A 22,122-nucleotide genomic window follows, 5' to 3' on the forward strand; every position below is an offset into this window, starting at 1 on the left:
ACAAACACACACACACACACACACACACACACACACACACACACCCATCAGTGTCCATTGTCATAGCTGTCACTCTCTTGTGTGGTTTTCAGATTTATTAGGGCCTTGGTAGTCTCCCATTAACTGGTGTCTCAAAACACACATATACTATACATACACCTTGAGCTGACAAACACACTACAGTCAAAAGGATTTACGCAGGTCCTTAGTGGTGCGATCTTGAGTTGTCTGCGGCATATTTCCAGCCTTAATGAGCCTCAGCTTGTCTAAGGCCAAACACACACACACCACCAGTATAAGCAGTCCAGTCCCCAGAATAATATGTTGACATTTTACATTTGTACTCATTATTACTAATTATACGCAGCATATTGACATTTCTACAATATTTCATACATGACGTTCATGTCTGGAGGTGGAGGGGATCATGGCAGTTACGACAGCCGAGCCAAAGACCAGTGTTCAAGACGGTGTTTCAATGGTGGTATAAGTACCACTTGTAATATAGACAGCCATGACACCATATTTGTTGTTTACATCGGAGCAGACGGGCAGATATCTGGCATTAACTTTATTACTTATGAGGGAATTATTCATTTTTAAATTGCAGGTCGCTATCCATAGAGTTAGCAGGAATTAGGATTAGGAATACTGCCCACTGTGAGTTTTGTCCACCAGCATGTGGGGAAATGTGTGTGTGTGTGTGTGTGTGTGTGTGTGTGTGTGTGTGTGTGTGTGTGTGTGTGTGTGTGTGTGTGTGTGTGTGTGTGTGTGTGTGTGAGGTGAGAGGGGAAGAATGTGTTATGATCCATCCATCATATCAGTGGGGTCCAACCCGTCTGGTTATAAAGACCTACAGTATAATGTCACATTCTGAAATAACCACATTCAGTGGAAAACACGGCTCCCTGATTGTCAGTTCTTACAGGTCCTCTTTCCAAAAACCACATCCTCCCGCCCTCATTCAGTCAAAGACCGCTGCTGATTTAATTTCCCACTGCTTGACGTGTGTAATCAATCACAAATCCTGGAAGAAATCTCTTCCTCACTTTGACAGAAACTGTCAGTGAAACTCCTGCAAAGGGACCAAACATGGGGCCGGTCGCTGCTTGAGACTGTTTTCTGACTGCTTGTCAGAAACATATGAAGGGTTTTCTGGTTGTAACTGGCAACCTAGGACAAAGGTCAGATACTAGATTGCCACCTGTTGTCATGATAGGAACCATGTCGGTTTGACATGTTGACAGCGCTGCTTCAGCAGAAAGAGGAAGGGAGTGGCAAATTGAAGAGAAACCAAACAGAAGCAGATTGAGAGGTTATAGAAGCGTTATATTCAGGGTGTAGCAGAAATAGGCAATGAATTTTAATGAAACAACCAAGAGGCCATGGTACAATCCAGCCAACAGCTCAAGGTGTTATGAAAAGACAGTGTTGAGGTTGTAAAGCTATAAGCACTCCACTGCTGTATTGACATCTTACAGTGTTGAATGAATCACAATGGTTTGCTGGATTTAAAGTGCAGAGAGTTCAAGTCAAATAAAAAATACATTATTACAAAAGTAATAGTTTGCATCAGCAAATGTGTTTTGTAGGAAACATAATCCTGCCCAGATTACATTTTTATTTACATAAAGAGGAAACTTTTACTGGACAAATCTACAAAATGTTATCATGCCACTGCCTGTTGAAGCTATTCAGGAGAATGACAGTTGATTGTTGACTTTCATTTACAGGTCATCAACTATGGAAACTGGGTTGGTAGGCTGAGTATACGTGTGTGTATACATATATACAGTATGTGTGTGTGTGTGTGTATATAGATAGAGAGAGATATATTGTGGGGGGGTGGGGGGGTGGAATGAGAGCTGTAGTAATCAGTCCTAAAACCCAGAAATCAGAGTCATCATTTTTGCACTTCCAGTCTCCTCGTCTCAAAGTCAATGTGTTTTCAGTTAAATGTCTGAATTACGGTGTGCTTTGTTCGTTTTGTTCTCCATCATTAAATCCATTATTAAATGTCCCACAGTTTCATTATAAAGCTCTTCCGTGTGTTAAAAACGGTTAGCGGTTGCTAACAAGTGTCTAAATGAGACTACAGAGGTTGTCGGGGACATTAACTTCCTCACAGCGAACACGGAGACTCATCTACTCAATAGTCCGTTTTTACAGGCCCACTTTAATTACAAACTATTCTAACTCTGACTTTACAACTTGTACATTGATCACTTTATAGAAAACCTGTATAGTAATTGTGTAGTAAGACGCTTAGTGGTGGTGAGTCATGTGACCGTGATGTCATCTGTTTGTAGCCCTAACATTAGCTTTTTACTGCTACACATTTAATTTACGCTTCAAACATCACAAAGAGGTATTATGATGATGAACAAAATGTGTAAGTATCATACACTTGTGTTTGACACACAGATTATTTTCTGTAATAATCCAGTATACAGTTCAATAATCCCATAGAGAGAACCAGGGCGATGCTACCTTCAGGTTTGGCCTACAAAAATACATCATCCCTGCAGCTCTCGATAATATACATGCGCTATGTAGATAATTGTGCATGTGCACACATGTATGTGTACTATCCCCCTTCCTCTGTTGTTATTGTTGCTGTAACTGTTTTGTTTGTTACAATAATGGTGTCAATAAAAAAAGATGGAACTACAGCAACACTTCATTTTATTTAAAGCGTTAAGCTATGCTACCAAACTACTCAGAGAGAACGTCAGTAGCTTAACACATTGAATGTAACAAACACTCATTATTTTGTGCTATTTATAAAATGATTGAGACTCACATATGCAGTGCATTTACATACACTTATATCAGGCTACTTAAAGGGGACAAAAAATCCTTGATTTTGAAAATAAGTTGGCTACCATTGGTCAATACTAATGAAATACATGAGCTACCAAGCAGGACCAGGTCAGACGAACTTTGTGTTATTCCACAGCCTCACTGAGACAGAGCAAGTATGTTTCCTCCAAAACAAATTTAGCGAAGCAAATTAGTAGGATATTTTGTTGGAGCCAGAGTTATTTAAAGATATTTGTACAATGAAACAAAGAACCAGCTATGGCTATCATCTGATAACAATAGCTGTATATATTTAATTCCACTATATCAACAATCATTGAAAATATTAGAAAATCCAAATAAAGACAACAAGAACTCAGGTGGAGAGATCATTACTGCAGTGATGACTAATTACACATGCAAATACTGTATATAGAGACACACAAAGACACAAGTTAAAAGACAGTTACCGGAAAGCCTGCTCGTCCAGGAGGACCCTGAAAAAGGGGTGAGAGAGAATTGGTACAAAAAGGAAAGAGAACATTTTACAGGTAAAGTCCACATAATGAAAGCAACCTGCACTGAACCAGGCCAGAATAAAATTATTTTGTATGAACATGCTTTTTTTTGGCCTTTACAGCTCAGTGACACAGAGAGAGCATGCCTCTTTAAAAATGGTAAACAGTCAGTGAATCAAATGACGACATGACACAAGATGTTTCCGAACATTTAAGAACAGTTTCTTCATTTCACCACAAAGACTCATGCAAAGAGAACACATGCTGAAAGTCCTTCTGTTTCTGCTATTCAAACCTCCTACCTGACCTCACTCATCTCAAGCACCTTGCTAATGCGGATATGACAACATGTTAGGATGGTGGCCTCCATCGAAAGCAAAACACAAGGAGCTAGAATACAATGGCTTTCAGTAATGTTCAGGTTCTAAGAACAAGAACGGGAACACTGTCAACAGTCAAGTGTGTTTTGTCTTCATTGAGAGGGAAACACAAATCAATGCTCCTTGTGTGAGCAGCACTTACGGAAAGGATGGAATGCTAATTGGTTGGAAGTCACATCAGGAACTCACAGGAACTCTTGACATTTTCCAAAAAGCTGCTGAGATGTTGAGACTTTGCTGAGGAGAATGATAACTGCCTGCTCTTGAATACTGGCATGTCACCAATATTTCTCCATGAGGAGGCCAGTGAGAGTGTTGCACTTCCCAGAGAGAGAGGAAGTGTGTGTGTGTGTGTGTGTGTGTGTGTGTGTGTGTGTGTGTGTGTGTGTGTGTGTGTGTGTGTGTGTGTGTGTGTGTGTGGGCGACTGCTGGCTGACAGCAGGAGAGGGGAAGTCATTTCATCAGTAATCCTGGATGGAAAGAACGTATAATAATGATGTGAGTTCTTGTTTATTGGCTCTGATGAATGAATATACTGTTCACGTGTATTGAATTGAAATAGTTGGAGGCTCAAAGGTGCATTGTGACACACCAAACTGAACATCTCTGCTGAGTGAGCACCAAAATGCATCTCTGAAAAGAGAGCAGCCATCAGATTACTGACATATCAAAACATCCATCAATGCTTCTCATACCACTCCTACAGTACAATCCACTATGCTGCTTATGTTTTTGACAATTCTGCTTTTGTTTTTATTGCAAGCTTTTGTTTTATGTGTAGTGTTTCTGCCAAGCAGGTATTGTCTTCACCTGTGTCCTTACGTCCGGTTGTTAGCAGGATTGCACAAAAACTGCCAAACTGCTTGACAGTTTGACTTGGATGGAGGATGGTCTCAGCCCAGAATAAACCTCATTAAGTTTTGGTATGGATTCAGACAAACGGACCGATCCAGAAATATTTTTCTCACTTTCTTTAACATTGTGAGACTCACAGTCATTCATTTCTCAGGTGATAATGCATGGATCTTGAGGAAAAACAATCAGGCACATTTAGGTGGCTGGTATCTGTGAGTGAGTACAGTTTGATGCTTCTAATGTGGATCAAGTGGATTTAATTATGTTTTCATAGAGGGTATCTTTAACTAATAGGATGCTGAATTAGACCTGATTGAATTAAAAGAGAGTTGGGCCTTGGCAGAGGTGTGCACTTAACAGTTCTTTTCTATCTAAGTGCACTACTGTACTTTGTCTCTGATGGGCAAGCAAAGTAACTGGTAAAAAGTTATCAAATGTAATGGAGTAAAAAGTATGAGTAGTGTACTTGTGGAGGTATAAAGTAGCAGAAAATGCAAATGCTCAAGTAAAGTACAAGTATCTCAAAAATGTACTTAAGTACATTTAGTACACGTAGTTACATTCCTTCACTGGTGTAGACTGAATATAACAGCCAGGTGAGAACAAGTAAAACTTGATTGGTTTATGAACCAAAGCCACAATCTTCTCTTCTCTTTTTGTAGGCTTTTAATTGTATACTCTGTCCTCTTCCATGTGACAGAGATGTCCTTCAGTCTGTCAGTCAGTCTGCCCAGCGTGAACATGCTGCACGTAGATGCCTGCCCGTGAGCTACTGGGTCTTTAGGGGCTGTCTGCTGGGGGCAGAGGTCACCCTCTTCAGGAAGGAACCCTTCACTTGAATTACACAGCAACCTTATAAAACACGTGGCTTCCATTTGGCAAAGTGCTGCTGAATGAATAGCAAGACGAGGGGGTGGGGTGGGATATATGGTCCCCTGGGTCCCCTCCTCTGCTTAATAAGAAGTGAGTTGGGATGTATAAGAGAGAGGGTTGATTTACTGCTTTCTTATTGGTGTTATTTTACCCAATAGCTGACTTTGGTGTTACCCTACAACTGAACTTCACACCTGAATATGAAAACATCACCTGCTGATGGTCAGTGAATAAGACCACTTACTTTCTTGTGTTAGATTGAATATCTGTTTCATTTGTTGCACATTGTATGCACATTGTGTATGACAGCTCGTGTATGACCCTGTCGCTATCTGCTTCAGCTTAATCACAGTAAGAGGCTGCGATGAGACCTGTGAAGAGTCCAGATATTTTATGTTTTCTACAGAACAGCAACAAGCCAGTTTCAATGGATGTGCAAATAAGAGGTATTTCATATCACCTTACAGCTGTGTTAGTGTTGGGACCTAACCACATGGTTCTAACAATGTAGCTGCCTGCATGTAGACCGAAGCCTAAATGTGGCCTCCCTCCCTTTACAAAGCCTGGTAAACAAAGGAAAGTGCACCGAGCCTAATGTCCAGTAGGTGGCGCCGATTGTCACAGTCCCCCTACGTTTGAAAACTCCCATCTCCCATTGTTTGAGAGCGCACATCAACGCATCGTTAGTTCCTCGCAGCGACCGGATACAAGAAGATAAAAACAGCTGCACGCCCATTTCACCGCAGTCCCATTGTAACATGTTGCAGGAAGCATCAGCTTTCGTCTGCGCACACAAACGTTTGGATTTTACCCGCCTGGGCCGCACTCTTTCATCTTGCTGGATGAGCCAAGACTGTCCCATGTTTACCGAACACGTTCTGGATCCAGAGAAGAGCTGTGCAACCAGCCTCCCTCATCCCTGCAGAAAAAATTCCCCTCAGAAAAACGACTCTGCTGTTTCCTCCGCTACAACGCGGAGAACAGCCACCGTCAGCCCGGTCGCAGGGCGCTGCAGCCAGCCAACGCCTTTTATCCACACCGAGGAAACAAACTGGATTAAGGAGGAGACGGACACACACGCTAGCCACCAGGAGTGCGGTCACAAATGAGGCTTATTCAGTGTCTGGGCAGATACTAGAGACTACTGTGTACTGTATGCTTTCTAGCTACACTGTCGAGTCCTATCTGCTGCTGGTTTTACACTGTAAAACTTTGTGCTTGCTTGCTTTTCTTTGTGCCATCACGAGCTGATTTGAGCATCTCCACTCTGTGGAGCTAAAGTGTTAGCTTTGCCGCTGTGCGTACAATAAGCCACGCTTCTATCAAGGACCAGCTGAAGGTGATTTAAGCCTGAGTTCGTTCACCGGCTGCTGAGTGATATGAAGGCAAGTATTGTCTCTCCCTCCTTGCTGCGATCCCAGCGTTAGCTCTTTCTCTCTCTCTCTACTAACCCACACCCTAACCCTCCGGGACATCATCTCCTAAGAGATTGTGTCGGCCATCTTGGCTCTCTCTCTCTTTCTCTCTCTCTCAAATTCAAATTCAAAATTCAAATTCAAATTCTTTTCTGATGGTCTTGCATTCTTGATCAAACCATTTGTCAGCGTTTTGCCTTTTAACAGGCTTCCGCTTTTGTTTGATGAGGTCAGCTTTAATAGCTGCCTTATGAAATATCATATTGATATCATCAATGGCCTTGTTTACACCATTTCTGGTAGAGACATATTGGTTTTGGTCATATATTGATATGTCATTCATCAGATCAGGTGACTTCAAGGCCATGATGAATTTGTCACCACTGTCTGGGGCCCATCTGTAAGTAGGATTTAATTGAAACAGCTTGCTGGGTTCCCTTTTTGTGTCACTCATTTGATCTGAGAGTTTAAAGAACACATTTATTTGGTTGTGGTCTGAAAAGGGGGATTGCTGTCTGACAGTGAATGCACTGATAGTGGAGGGGTCCATGTCAGTGATTGCATAGTCTACTACGCTAGACCCAAGAGCTGAGGAGTATGTGAATCTCCCTAAAGAGTCCCTTCTTATTTCACTTTATTTTATTTACTCTCTCTCTCTCTCTCTCTCTCTCTCTCTCTCACTCTCTCTCTTTATCTCTCTGACACACACACACACACACACACATTGGAAATATTCTTAATCTGACGAACAGAAGCAGAAGTAATGGGCAGGTCAGAGCAGGATTTATAACAGCTGCATTTTGGTCCTACAATGGTTTCATTTCAATAGAATTGCTGCAACCGCTGGATTCACTGGAGGTTAATTCACACAGTGCTTCTTCTGTAAAGCTTGACTTGAGAATTTATACTGTTGACCATGTGCAAACATTGCAGACATTTGAGAGAACAGTACTTTATTACTGTGTTGGTCCAATTTTATACAACTACTGCTCCACAAAAGCTATTCCAGCTGGTTTGCCGTAGGCAGTAAGACTAAATTAGCTTGGATGACCAGGTTAGCGATAATTATCACCAAGCTTTGAGCTCCACCTCTTTCACCAGAACATCTACACAAATGTTTGCCTTTGCATTGTTTCTGCATTTCTGGTGTGACTGGGCATGAAAGCTGCTTTGACTCTGTTGACTCTTGTTGTCTAGCTTTATTATTCTTAGATTAGATTAGATGCTTTATCATTCTGCCAGCTTCGCTTTAACTCATCCATGAAATAGCCTGAGTCCTGCCTTCACTCCCTACACAAACTAAGCCAAAGCAGTTTGGGAGTCATTGCAAACCTTTATGCTTCTGTAGCGTCAGGACCCATCTGTAAAAATCTGTGCCCTAAATCCTTTACTCTGTTAGGCTTTCATGCTAATTGCATAAGTAGTCTTTTTAGATGACTGCTATTATTTTAGGAATGTGAAGTAAGAATTATGAAGTTGAACTGAATACACTCTAGTTTAACAAGATGTCAAGAAGTTGCTTTGGCACAGTTAGGCGTTCCCTATAAAAACAGGCAACTGGAGGAACTTGTTGCAGAAATTGGTTGATCGGTTGGTGTTAACAGTAGCCAATAGCCTAAAATCTGTGCTACGCCCCCTGTCATGGAGCTGGTGGTGATTATCACTGCATCCAGACAAGGCCATACACTGACATCAGATATGTTGGAGCAGACTCTGCAGTTTATCTACTACACATCAAAGTGCAAAAATAACCATTCACTTTACCACATGCAGGTCACACAAGGCGTCTGGTCTACTTACTGGAGGTCCTGTAAGACAACGAGAGAGAGAGAGAGAGAGAGAGAGAGAGAGAATACTTAGATTTATAGTTCATGACAACATATATTAAATACAGGCAGTATGAATACCTCAAATACTATAAACTGGACATATTAACCTGCAATTCCCCCCATAACAGTCGGCTGTTACTATAATGTTTTAGAAATATTCTCTGCAGCCTTTTTTTTTTTCTTTTTCCAAGACAAAAGCAGAGACGTAAACTTTAAGAACACTCAAAAATGACAGTACAACAACAGGGCATTACTAATGTCTACTCTCCTCACTAGGAATTCTTCCCCAGACACAGCCAGGCCGTGTTTTCAATGACATGCCAAGTTGAATCATTAAAGTATTAACCCAGTATCAGTTTCAGGGTTCTCGATCGTTGTGCATCTGAAAAGCTGCATGTGTGGTCCCCTTGGACTGCCACAGTGAACCCTGAAACCTGAAAACATTTCACTACCCTGGCAGCGTTGGAAATATTCTGCCTACCAATCAATCCTGGGACTGATGGAAGGAAAGAGAAAGTGAGGGAGATGCCAGATGATACATCATCATCTGCAGCCTGACCTGGGGACAAACAGAAGAGCAGCATCGCTGCTCAAACAATTTCCACCACGCCCAGTACAAACTAATGCAAGGCCCTTGGCCCTAGCAGCAAGGCCTTTGTCATTCAGGCACAGGGTCCAACTCCCAGTAAGAAGCAGGGTTAAACTGATTCATCACTCTGCCTGTCTTCTGCTCCTTTTATAGGAGATGGGATATAATAAATCATTGTCAGTCACTGCATATATGTAGATGTGACAATGAGATACTCTTCTGAGAATCCACCTGTACTACATTGACTACATAAATGTATATTTTATCATTCCTTACTTAATATGTTTCCACAGGTTTAAATCAGTGGCACCCAACTTTTGTTATTGAACACCCGTCAAATGAAGTCATGTTTTCTTGTTTGTTTGTCAGTTTGACATAATTAAACTCCCTCTGGACTTACAGAGCCTCGCCAGCACACAGCGCTCTATGTTACCTGTTTATTATGTTCACTGTTACTGGTCAACTGTTTAAGTTAACTCTAGGTGGAGCCTATGGCGTCATAACAATGTTGTGGTGTGTGTGTAATGACTCTCACTGCCAGAAGGAGGGGACAAAAGTTCTGTACATCAACAGCTATTGTCAAAGGTTCAATCTGGAATACAGGATGGGTTATGTCCATTAAAAGTATCTGCGTCTCACATGTTTGACTGTGCTATATTAGTATGTTAATATTATCATTTTGTAAATTTTACAACATTTTTCTTTTTTTGTTTTTTGGCATTGATAATCCACAGTGGACTGTCCAACAAACAAACTTGTTTTCTCGTATGTGGAAAAAAAATGTGAAACTCTTTGAGTATGTAAAACCTGATCACAGTTCTGCCCTCTTTGGTGGTTCAGATTGTACCTGGCTCAGCAACTCTCATCCAACACATATGGCCCTGCTCTTGAAGCACACGCAGCCCCGTGAAATAGACCTTTCACAAGAACCAATATTCTTCCTGTTGACCTTTTCAAAAGCACAAAGAGAGAGCGGGGAGTCATCCAAAAAAATCAATTACTGCTGAATCCAGACAGGGATCACTTAACATGTGACGTCAATCACAGCAAGGTGGGCAAAATCACTAAAGACAAATCTCTTCTGTGAAATGTCAAATAAAATCCCCTGTTTTACTTCGAAGCAGGTTTATTTTGTCTGATCCTTCGCCTGGAAGCCTGCTATCAGCTCAATGTATACACTTTATACACGCATAAAATATGGGGATAGGGGATTTTATGGATAAGTCAAATAGGTGAGGAGAGGAATGAAGTAGGTGTTTAGAGTTTAAGTGTCGTCGCAAGGGTAGCAAAGGGTCAAATGCTGGGTCATACAGTTGACTTCAGTTTCCTCAAAGAGAGAAAAAAACAAAGGCTCAGCATGAATGATTTCATACAACTGACCAGAGGGAGTGCAGAACCTTTGGTCAGTCCTTCAGCCCCAAGGACAGTTCTGAGACAAGCAGAAACATTCAGGAGTTAGCCACGATGCAGTCAGGGTGACGAATGTTCCGCTCTGGACCTGAACATTTTTCTCCCCTTTTCCTGTTGTTTTTATAGGTGTGGTTCTTGTGCTTATTTAAGCAGTTGAGTTGTTTGCTGACTGGGAAAGTGTTGTTTTTATCACACAGACCTCAGGCCAAACAAATGGCAAAGCCAAAGGTGAGGTTTAACTGCATTTAAGCGTTACAATACAACCCTCGGTCAAACTTCCACGTGACAGAATCCAATCAATTTGACTAAAACAGACAGGAGCAGATATCACTGACTGCCAGCGATGGCCCCCAAACCAGTGCTGCAGTAATCATAACCAATAATGCATACATAATGCAGTACATTTTTTAGTCACCTCTCTCGCCCTTTGTGTGCTAGTGACCTTGTCAAAGCGACCTTATGGAATGGGACGAGGCATGTTGCTCCCTGTAATACAAATTACATACATCTTATTCATCTAAAATGCATGTTTGCTGCATTAATACCTCATTAATAACAGCTCTTTCACTTACATAGTTTGGAGACCTAATTCACCTGTTGGGCCACAGACAAATTACAGCTTGAGTTTTCCCAAAACTAGCAGTTAGTCTGAGATGTCGCTGTTGTGTAGATATCAAAGACGCTGCAACGCAACACACGACATGAAGCAAGCACAGCAGCATCTTTAAACGTTACAGTTAGACTTAAACTGAAAGAGAAATAAACAAGTTCACTTTAACACACAGGGGCGGCTGTAGCTCAGTGGGTAGAGCAGGTGACCAGTGACCAGAAGGTCGCTGGTTCAAACCCCGGCTCCCCTGGGCGGAACTGAGCTACATGCCGAAGTATCCTTGAGCAAGATACTGAACCCCAAAACTGCTCCTGGCGCGCAGTTGGCACCTTGTGTGGCAGCCTCTGCCGTCAGAGGGCCCTACGATGAGCTGGCGACTAATCCAGGGATATACCCTGGCCTCCGCCCTATGTGAACTGGATTTGGCCCCAGTAACCCGCAACCCGCAATCCCCTGAAAGGGGCGATAAAGCGGCAACATCTCCGCGACCCTCACGGAAAAGCGGTAGATAATGAACTGAACTGAACTTTAACACACCACCACCACTCTTAGGGACTATAACTTTAAATTGCTACCTTACTTGCTAAAAAATAAAAGCACGCACAATCTTCTAGTCTGTGAGGTTTCTGTTATAAGATCATGAAGTCTCAGTTACAGCAGGGTATGGCTGTTCCTCTCGTTCCTGCAGTTGCAATCCACTCTAAAGGGTAAGCTTAAACCTCTGCATGCAAGTGTGAGGAAGGCCAACATGAAAGCAAGATTCTTGTTGCATTCTGGGCCTGCCATCATTTCCTGTTGGCTGGAGCCTCTCACCCAAGGGACAGACTGTAGAGCACCTTGATCCAAAGGCACTTTGGAAGGCCTGGGGAAAGGCGCTTCAAATATAGCACGGCAAGTGGCGCCTGACATGGGGGCACTGAGGCAACAGCTTTACATGCAAAATAGCAGTGGGCACAACATGAAACAAACTTTACACTCATAAACACACACACACACACACACACACTAAAAGGGAATCTGCTGGACTGCATTGATATCATTTATTCCGAGCCCTCTCCTCTCCTCTGCTGGGCTTAATGCTGTGTAACTATTGCTAACACCTGTTGTTTCTGCTTATGTAAGGGTTCTGGTTAGATGTGGTGGAAATGGAGATCTAATATTGCGTGCCAACATGCAAAGTCATCGGTGTTCTCCCTTTTCTTCTCCTAAGAGAGTCAGTCAATTACTCAAGACTGGCTTTGGCATGTTTTTGAAGCAGAGATAAAGAGATACTCTGCTGTAATAGTGAATAATATACAATAAAAATAAACTTTAGTTCCCCCGTGTTCTACTAGAATACTGCAACATATAATGGCTTTCACCTCTGCATCTGTAATAATAATTCTTAACCTTAAATCAACCCAAGTGTCCCCTCTTAGCTCACTTAACCTTTTGTGTCACAAAAAGTAAACTGGTGGGCTGCCATCATGAAACTATCTCTGTCCAGCATATGCAACCAGGAATAAGCTGTGGAATTCAGTTCTGAAAATATCCAAACCCAAAAACCCACCGCCCTGCTCTCTCAGATTCCCGGCTTCTCCAGTTGCCCCTGTAAACACACAGCAGCAGCCGGTGCAAATGTTTTGGCTGTCAGGATTCTGTTCTGAGTACAACAGAGACTCCGAGGAAATATGATGATTGAAAGATAAAACATCAGAAAGCAGACATGGACAGTTTTAGTCCTGGAAGATAAACATGAAGGCCATATGACATGCTTTAAGGACTGAGTGTTGGATGTTGAACTGACTATAGACCAGACACACGCGGGGCCACTTTCCTCTGATGTCACTCTCAGGGCAAGCCCCCAGGAACATGAATCCGTTGGGCCACAGACTAAAGAAAATGACAGTCTGGGTTTACCCAGTTAGATCACGGCGTCTCTGTTAGATCCATAGATGTGCTAATTTCACATATCTGCACAATGCAAATCCACCACCAGCTGTCTACATGGAAGTGACTGTTGGTGACTGTTGTTGGTGCAGCATCATGATGACATGATTCAGTCTAGTGTAACACTATCAAACAGTAATTGGGAAATGCTTGAAAGCTTTTAGTCTAACTGTAGCTAGCTAACCCATTAGCTAGTCAAATGTTGTTTTACCTTGAAATATGGCCCTGCGTTCACTATCCAGCATCTTTGTAGCTGGTGATTAATCGGTAGGCGGTGAAATGATAATGATTTGTCACATTCATGATGTCTATACAACTTGCAACCTAGAACATAGCAACACAGTCTGACCAGCCTCACAACAACACAAAAGCTATTAACTAAGTGAAATAGGGGACACTTCGACCTTTATAAAGCCCTGGTGCAGATATAACCTGTGCTGCATTTGGATATGTGAGATGTCTCATTGTAAATCAAACAGCTTGGACCAATAAGTAGCCTGATGGATTGTGCAGGTGGTGTGAGTTGTGTTTGAGATCTTAGTCCACGTTATGCAAAAACTCAATCCACTCTGACGTCAAAGGTTTCATTTAAAGATATGGTGACAGGAAAGTGAAAGGCCTGTTTGCATTGTCAGCAGAGCATGTCCAATCTACTCCACAGCCATGCATTAATCACCTGGCTGTGAAGCCAGAACTATTCAAATGTGCAGATTTCCAGAGGAAAAGAATACTACGCTATGTAAATTAACTTTCACACTTAAAGGATTTTTAGCTGCGGTTGTGCAAACAGTTGAGGGGATTTACTGAAGGGTGTGTTTCTATCAAAGGATAAAACTATGTGAACTTTTGCACTTCTCTCTGTCAAGGGGAGGAAAAACGCCTCCACCTCTTATTGAGTCCTGGAAAAATCATTTTTTAAATTTCATGAGTTTTCACCATTTGTTGTAAAGATCTCCCCTCTCACACGAAGGCCTTCAGTTTCCAAATGAAACATTTAAAATGTGGATAGGCTTGGGGATTTAATTGACTATTTAAAAAATGTCCTTTCTAAATCCACAGGGGAATTAATAAAACCCAGATGAATCAATATTAGGTTCAGAGCCCTCTACAAAATATCTCATTGAGACAAACTATCAGCTCATCACTGTTCATTTCCAGCCTGTCCAGTAAAAAGATGAAATGTCCTGAGCAGCACACAGCTTAGCAGATGGAGTTAAGACAAAGGCTCCCATTCTTCATCCCCATCCTCTGCCTAGTATATACAAGACAGCACAGCCATTCTCATGGAGCCCTTATAGCTTTGTTGCCCTGTAAAACATGAAGTCATAGTTGCTGACTGTGATTTCTTTGGCTCCATGCTAACCTGATGTCATAACAACAAAAGGTCTCAAACAGAGAAGAATTTCGCATCTATAGCCTCTTCGGGATGTGACACCTTCGGAGCCCAGACTGCGGAGCCAATATGCTTAAGGTTGGGAACAGTATGCTGTGCGTACTGATGGAATATCCATGTGTAGACCGTAAAAGTACCATTTATTGCCACTGGAAGTTCTGCAAAATATCTGATGCATCAAATCAATTGGAGGCAAAATTACCTACGCTGTCTCATACAAACAGCATCTAATGTCATTAAACCCTCTCCAGCTGTTTAATTTCATGCCATTCTTGTCAATCCATCAATTGGACAATTGAGTAGGTCAACTTGTTTTTCCCTTAAAGCCCAATCCTGTTGTAGGGGTCCTGGAATATTTTCCACAGGGCCTTGGAGCACAAAAAACAACAGTAAGCCTGGGATTAAATAATTACACAGCAGTCCTTACAGCAGACCGCCACAATGACGACATTGTACCGATGCCAAAAAAGCCACCATTAACCTAACTCAACGATTATTCTCTGAAATTGCTCTCTGTAGAAGGAAAAGGCATCTATTAAACCCCCCACTGCTCCACTTCTGGAGAGAAGTCAAGCTTCCTTAAGCAATTCATGCCAATGAGTGGGACTGGGGTTGAATCATACCTTTATTTACCCTCTCACTTTTCTTTCCTCAACTTAAATCACACACTTATAGCTGCAATAATACATTCCTTTGGCCACTTGGGGGCAGCAGAACAAGCTGAAAATACAACATTTGACATATGATCACCATGTAAAGTTTCACAGAATAGCATTCCAACAGTCATGTCTGATGAGTCCAAGAAGTTTTTAACTGGACTACAGCGATATAAATGTCAAAGCCCTGACTGACTGACTGTCTGACTGACTGTCTGACTGACTGACTGACTGTCTGAGTGGTAACTGAGTGTGCATCTTTACAGTAAGGTCATAGAGAGAGACAGAGTGAGATGTCTTCCTATAAGTCAGCCACTGGCTGCGTCTGAAGTTTCTTACCAACCAGCTGTTAATTTAAAACAGTATGTCTGACACCTCGGTATGAAACCAACTGCATACTATCTATGAGGAAATATTACAGTATGCATTCTTTGATTCCCTAATTGATTTTATAAAAGGAGCGCTAAGCTTGATGCTAACGTATGATGGGGGAATTCCCATCATTTGTTAGCATGGAGCTAGCGCGCTATGGTTAGCATCATGACCGTGATAAAAGTATATTTAATTCACTTACTGAACATAAAACCACACGTGTGCTTATATTTGCAGACATATGCAGCATTCTATATGCTCTGGAAATGAATTCATAACTGCTGACTGAAGTCAGTCTGCTGCAGTGTGGCTTCAACACTGAGCCGTTACAGCAAGCTCAAGAGGTCAAACTTCAAACTCAAATTTCTCAATCGGTTCAAAACCGGTATTGGTTCAAATGTGAATGGTACCCAACCCTACTGTTGATCCAAGCCATTCCTGACTTCCCCCTGACAGGGAATTTCTGGCTTGTCCTTTGTTCCCCTCATTATTTTTACGCCCAGGTAAAAAGTAGAGGCTAAGTTCCAAAGTTGGAGAGTTTGAAAGCTTTCAGAGCAATGTGCTGCTACGAGAACAGCTCTGTGGACTAACCTGTTGGGTGATGAAAGGCATACTAAATTTTACTACATATACACAGGTCCTTTAAATTATATTTGACTGCATTAGTTTCTAGTTCTCATGCAACAAACACTTTACCTAGAGCCTGGGAAGTTACCAAAGTTCAAAGTTTATCATTAGGAAATTAGGCTGAACATCAGTGCCCCAGGACACACTCGCTAATTCATCTAACCAACAGATATGCACAGTCAGGGTCCCTGCTCCTCTTTCATTGACTTAATTGTGGGGTTGCATTCAGGCACACTGAGGGTTTTTTCAAGTTTTGCTTTTGTACACAGTGAATTGTTGCTAGACCTTAGGGCAGGTATTAAGAGACTAAAGATCTGTGGAAGCAGAAGGAATGAGTTTGACTGTCCATGTGGTGAGGTCAGAGGTTTATGAAACAGACAGAGGTGAACTGATTCACAGCAAAACCTCACTGACAAGCAGCGAAGAAACAAATGCCGATAATTCAGGTTGCCGAATAAGCAAAAGTAGGAATTTAGACATTTAGAGGTGCTCAAGAGATTGAGACAGACTGTCTTTATACAGTGATTATGTTCAGGAAATTCACCAAGTGGAAAAAAGAAAGATGTAAAGAATTTCATCAACAGAGCCACCGGAAAAATCTCCTTCTAAATGCCTTTGGCTGGGATGAGCCCAGCTCCCACACTGTAACCCAAGAGGGGCCCCTTTGCTGTTAAATAACCTTCAAAAGTCCAGCAGCCTCTGTCGTGAAAACCAATATGTCATCCAGCTCCCACTTCCTTTGCTGGATGTCACCAGCTAAGGAAGCAGCAGAGCTATGGGAAGTCAGAGAGACAGTGTGAGGAAATAAAAAGATAGCAGTTACAATTCATCTGCTTTGGGGTTTTAAAATCACCAAGATTCAGTCAAATGGATTTTGTGGTTTCTGGAAGTGTTCCCCTGAGGCTGTGGGTGGGGCAGGTGGATGTCTGAGGGGGGAGATGAGGGACTTCACACACTGCACCAAAGGAAGATCTACTAAAGAGAAAGGGATGTGATTCAGATTATCTGTCAGTCCATGATGTCAAGTGTCTTCATTTTCTCTTTGCTCTGATTAATATGTTCAGATTATTTGTAATGCATCCTTCTCTAAATGGATAATCCAGATAATCTGATGTTTTGATGACTTCTCTCCCAAAACAGAAAGCCAGATGAAAGAATGAACACACTGAAGACATCTAGTAAAGGAACAGTTTGGAAAGGAGTACAGTTTACGCTCATTAGCTTTCTTTCTGAGGGCTGGAGAAACAGAAGAAAACCACTTCCATGCCTGTGTGTTAAGTATGGCGCAAGATCCAGGAGACGGTTAGCAAACTAGTTGCAGCACTTAAATTCCCCTCAATCCACAAATAGTCAGATTTACATTTCTGTTTGTGTAAAGGGTAAATAAAGAGAGACTGCAGACTGCTGCTTGTGTCAATGGTGATTATTTTTTTATTTACTAACATAGTAAAGTTACGTCACATATGTTAAAGAACTAAAGTAATATGTAACGTTGGCTCATTCATAACTGAAGTTAATTAGAGTTAATTGATAGTTAATTTAAGCCAAACCAGACTGAGTGTACCATGACGGCCCGGGACACCTGTCACCGGTGCGCTGCTACAGTCATGTTGTCATGGGAACGGTGATACACTATATGGTGTTTTTGGAATCACTGGGAAAGGACCTACTCAGTTGTTTGGCTATGTGTAGTTTAAATCAGTGAGCTTCAGAGGTGTTGTGTACTTTTGAACTGTGGACAGTGCCAGGCAAGCTGTTTCCCCTGCAGTCTTTATGCTGATTTAAATTTCCTGGTTCTTACTCCATCAATAATGCAGCCACATGGAGGTGGTATCAATCTTTTTATCTCAGTCAAAAAACAATGTCTTTAACAAATGCAAATAAGGAAGTCAATCACAAACCCTTGCAGGTTTCCTGGAGTATCAGTGTCACAACCCACACTCCAGATTTTCCCAATTGTTTGATTGATAGATTTAACTGTGTTTAGTAATGACTGATTCTCACAGTCCTGTCCCCACTGACTCATGTCACACCCACAAATGATGTATAATGTGAAATACCAGTGTTACAAACTGCTTTGTCTTACTTAGATTTCCATACTTTCGCTGTGCAGGAATCCCGCCCTCTATCTTAAGCACATGATAGCATCATTCTCAATCATCTATTGAAGGCAATCTCTAATAATATGCTGAGCACGTGGCAGATCTGATATGAGCAGGCGCCACTCTCTTCCTCTCAGCCTCACATTTACAAGAGCCTGTCATGGGAGGGAAACCCCACCTCTGCCTGACCCTGCAGCCCATCACTTAGCCCAGACAAATGGCATCACAGCAAAGGTTAAAACAACAAATTCACTGAGGTAAACCCACCCATGCTTTATGTAAGGGTTAAGACAACAGCATGTGCATTGTGCAGATTGCATACTTACTCTGTCTTTTGATGCTTAATGTGTGTATATCCACATTTTTCATGAAGAGAGTCCTCTGAGACATTATCAAAACAGTATGATTGTTTTTAGAAGCTGATTAATAAGTTATCAGTGAAGTCTTACAAAAACAGCTCTATTAAATAAAACAAGAAGTGAAGGCAGTAAATAACATCAACAAGAAGCAGCAGCAGTTATGATGTCTTTTAGTCATTCATAACACTGCCTTCTTAATTCTGCTTTATTTTAACTTGGGTCTTAATTTCATAATTTAGCAATCGTTTAAATCAGTTATAAATGTGGTGATTTTTCTCAAGAAAAACCTTTCTTTTGGTGACAGGGCTAGAAACATGATCAGTTATCCAACAGGACAAGTTTCTAAGATGTCTGCAGGTTAGTTCAACTTCATTAACAGGCAAACAAACCTCCATCACAGCTTACATCTAAGACCACATCCTACTTGTCATAATCATCACCAACATATTTCAGGTGCATTCACTTTGAGTTTTGTCTTTAATAATAAAGGGTTTAGATAGTGTTGCTGCTGTGGTCTGTCTGCTCTGCTGGTTACTGAACTTGTGTTTTTGCCACATTAAAGCAGCTGTAGCAGTGTTTAGTTCAAATCAAGTCAAATCAAAATACTTTGTGGCAGTGGCTTTTTACCTCAGCTGTTTACAGGTAAAGCTTCCTTCTTAGTGTTTTACCATGAAGCTCTTCTGAAGACCTCAGTGGACCTCAGCCTTTCTTCCAGTTTTGCCCGGTGGCCACTCGCAGCATTGCAGCAAAAAATTCCCTGTGCAGCCTTAAAAGCATTTTCCCCACAGACTGCCATTATACACAAGATATCTGAAAGATTGTGGACGGGACACATCCAACTGCAATCAATTAAGACTCTTTATCTCCTGAATTTCTGATCCATGGAGGTTTCATATGTTTTAAAAGCTCCTTTAGCTGAGAAAAGCAATTTAAAAATCAGTGATATCATCACAATGTAAAGTCCATGGGCTGAGCAGGAACTCTAGGTATAAACTCTACCAAGCATATGCAATGGGCTGAGAACCAGGAAGTACACCCAGAAACTTCTTTGTGATGTACACAATAGGCGAGCATGATTTGTAGGGAAAACTGTCAAAAAAGCCAGAAAATGCGACACACAGGTAGGCCTAGTTTGGATGCATTTAAAACTCCAAAGGATCTATGAATTATCCTTAAATCTACATTTCATTAAAACATTAAGAGGAACTGTGAGCCTCAGGAATTCATGTCAGTTTTTCAAAGTTATTCACTGCAGGACTGCAGACATACATCATAGTTTTGAGGAATGTAATCACAGGATGGATTCAACATGTCAATTAGTCGCTTCCCTGACACTCTGCGGTCTTAACACAACCGAATCACTCCCATGTGTACTTTGTTCTGTCATCTTACTGTGCTGAGTGAGGCCCATACTTCTAGTTCAGCTTTGTCACGTCGCTAATATCACCAACATCAGATGTCCCTGAGGACCAGTGGGGCTGGAACACTCATCCCCCATGTGACTTTATAAATCAGTCTTCTGCCAACGTTAAGAATGAGGTGCTGTGAGGATTTAAAGTGGCAATTCATTCTTAAATCGAATCACCAGCCATAAGAAATGGTAGCTGGCACAGTACGCTATGCAAGCTATTAAAACAGAAGCTAAGACAGAGAGAGAGGGAGAGAGACTGCTGAAATAATGGAGGTTAAGTTGATGCTTTTACCATGTGTGCTGAAGGAGTTTGGCATTTGTCCAGCTTCACGCTCTATACTACTCTTAGTGTTAAACGAAGGCTCTCGCTCTAATAGCTCTCGTCTGTCAGGCTAATAACAAAAGCAGAACCACCAACATAAACATAACAAGTCTGATGGGTTCGAGGGGACCAAAGGGGTCTGACTCTAATCACAGAGGGTTAAACCAAACTGTGAAGGAGGAAGTGAAAGAAAATACACAAAAAATTATATTTCTAATAATTTTGTATGTGAATGGAATGTGGATATGCGGATTAGATTTGGTCCTGACTTTATAAAGTGAGAGGCCACAGCATCTCTCCAGGCCTTCCCTGTGCATTTTATTAATAGTTGGCCACTGTACACCCACGTCCTTGAAGTGTTTCTGTGGCTCCACCAAGCTGAAAGATGAGCTTGAGATTCTGCTAAGCCCCCCTCGTGTAGTCTGATGGTGGGACCACAGCAAAGCTTGGATTTCAGTTTCTCTGAACACCCAGGCAAGAAACCGTGCAGCCTCCCCCCCAACACCCGCTACCCACCCTTCTTTCTAAAACCTTACACAGAGCAGCGCTCTGGGTGTCTGAAGCCCGATGCGGTTGCCAGTAAATCTGGAGTGAAGCCAGCACTGAGAATTGCATTTCCGGCAAGAATAGGTTCTGAAAAAGCAAAACCAATCTCATATACATTTAGACCAAAGCTGCTGATAACTGATACTTTTAATAAGTTATAATGAGAAGATTACCATACAGCTACATGAATACACAACCAACAAATCAAAAACTGTCAAAATGGCTGTGAAATACATCCCAAATTATACTTTCTGCATCCATGTGAATATTTTCTGATCAGCTCACCTATGTCTGGACCAACATATGAACATATGTATGCATGAAAGTTCAAGTTTAGAATATTGAGTAGCCTTATATAATTAAAGCAACATTATGTAGAAATGGTCATTTTATGTGATTTGGCGCCCCCCACAGTTCCTGAATGTAAATACAAATCCCAGGTGTGTAACAGTTTGTCAGGTGTAATGTAGGTGCTGACTACAACAGAACTCATGACATCATAACAATGTGATGTGTTGAAAACTTGTATGTTGAAGTAAACATGTATGTAACGCTGTGATCCTCCCCTCTCACTGAAGTTAGAACACAGAGCAGAAACAAGAGACAGAGACACCATTCACCCTGTTACAACACACTGTACCATCAACATGACTGAAGCTGTTAGTTTAAGGTCAAAACGTTACATCATGTAATGTCTTTAAATGTACACCTCGATACAAAATTAAGAGGGCAACATGGGCAGTAATGGTAGAGTTATTAAAGGTAGTGGCGAGTAACGGGTTATTGGCACCTTGTCATTACAAATTGTCTCTATTGTTTTTGTATCAGATCATGGAACATGTATCTTGATATCTATTGACCCCTTACCACTGAAACAGCTTATTAGACCATGGGAAAGTGAAGCTCCCATTTTCTTGCTCACCTTGGTTGAATCTATATGCCATGAAAGATGCTTTGATATCAATCCTCCACTTAAGTTTGAGTAGCCAAGAAACTGGCCCTGACCAGACAAAAAGTCACGCCGCAATGTTTGTGCTGGAGAAACAGCTTCAATCATCTATCCATATTTAAGTGTGCTGTTTGCCATTAGCAGGGACAGTTGAATGTCATAAGGCCAGGCTCAG

At 41.7% G+C, this 22,122-nt stretch overlaps 1 protein-coding gene across 1 annotated transcript in view; it reads right to left on the reverse strand.

Annotated features, from left to right (window-relative positions):
• The window catches only part of col13a1 (collagen, type XIII, alpha 1), a 76,997-nt gene extending 68,349 nt beyond the window's left edge, over nucleotides 1–8,648 (reverse strand). The window contains exons 1-2 of the mRNA XM_073482212.1: nucleotides 8,644–8,648; nucleotides 3,273–3,299 (exon numbers count right to left, since the gene is read on the reverse strand). The gene's annotated coding sequence lies outside the window, so the exon portion shown is untranslated. The remainder of the gene's footprint in view (nucleotides 1–3,272; nucleotides 3,300–8,643) is intronic.
• Nucleotides 8,649–22,122: the final 13,474 nt, after the last annotated feature.

Source organism: Pagrus major, chromosome 15, assembly GCF_040436345.1.
Source record: "Pagrus major chromosome 15, Pma_NU_1.0".
In the NCBI taxonomy this organism is placed as follows: domain Eukaryota; kingdom Metazoa; phylum Chordata; class Actinopteri; order Spariformes; family Sparidae; genus Pagrus; species Pagrus major.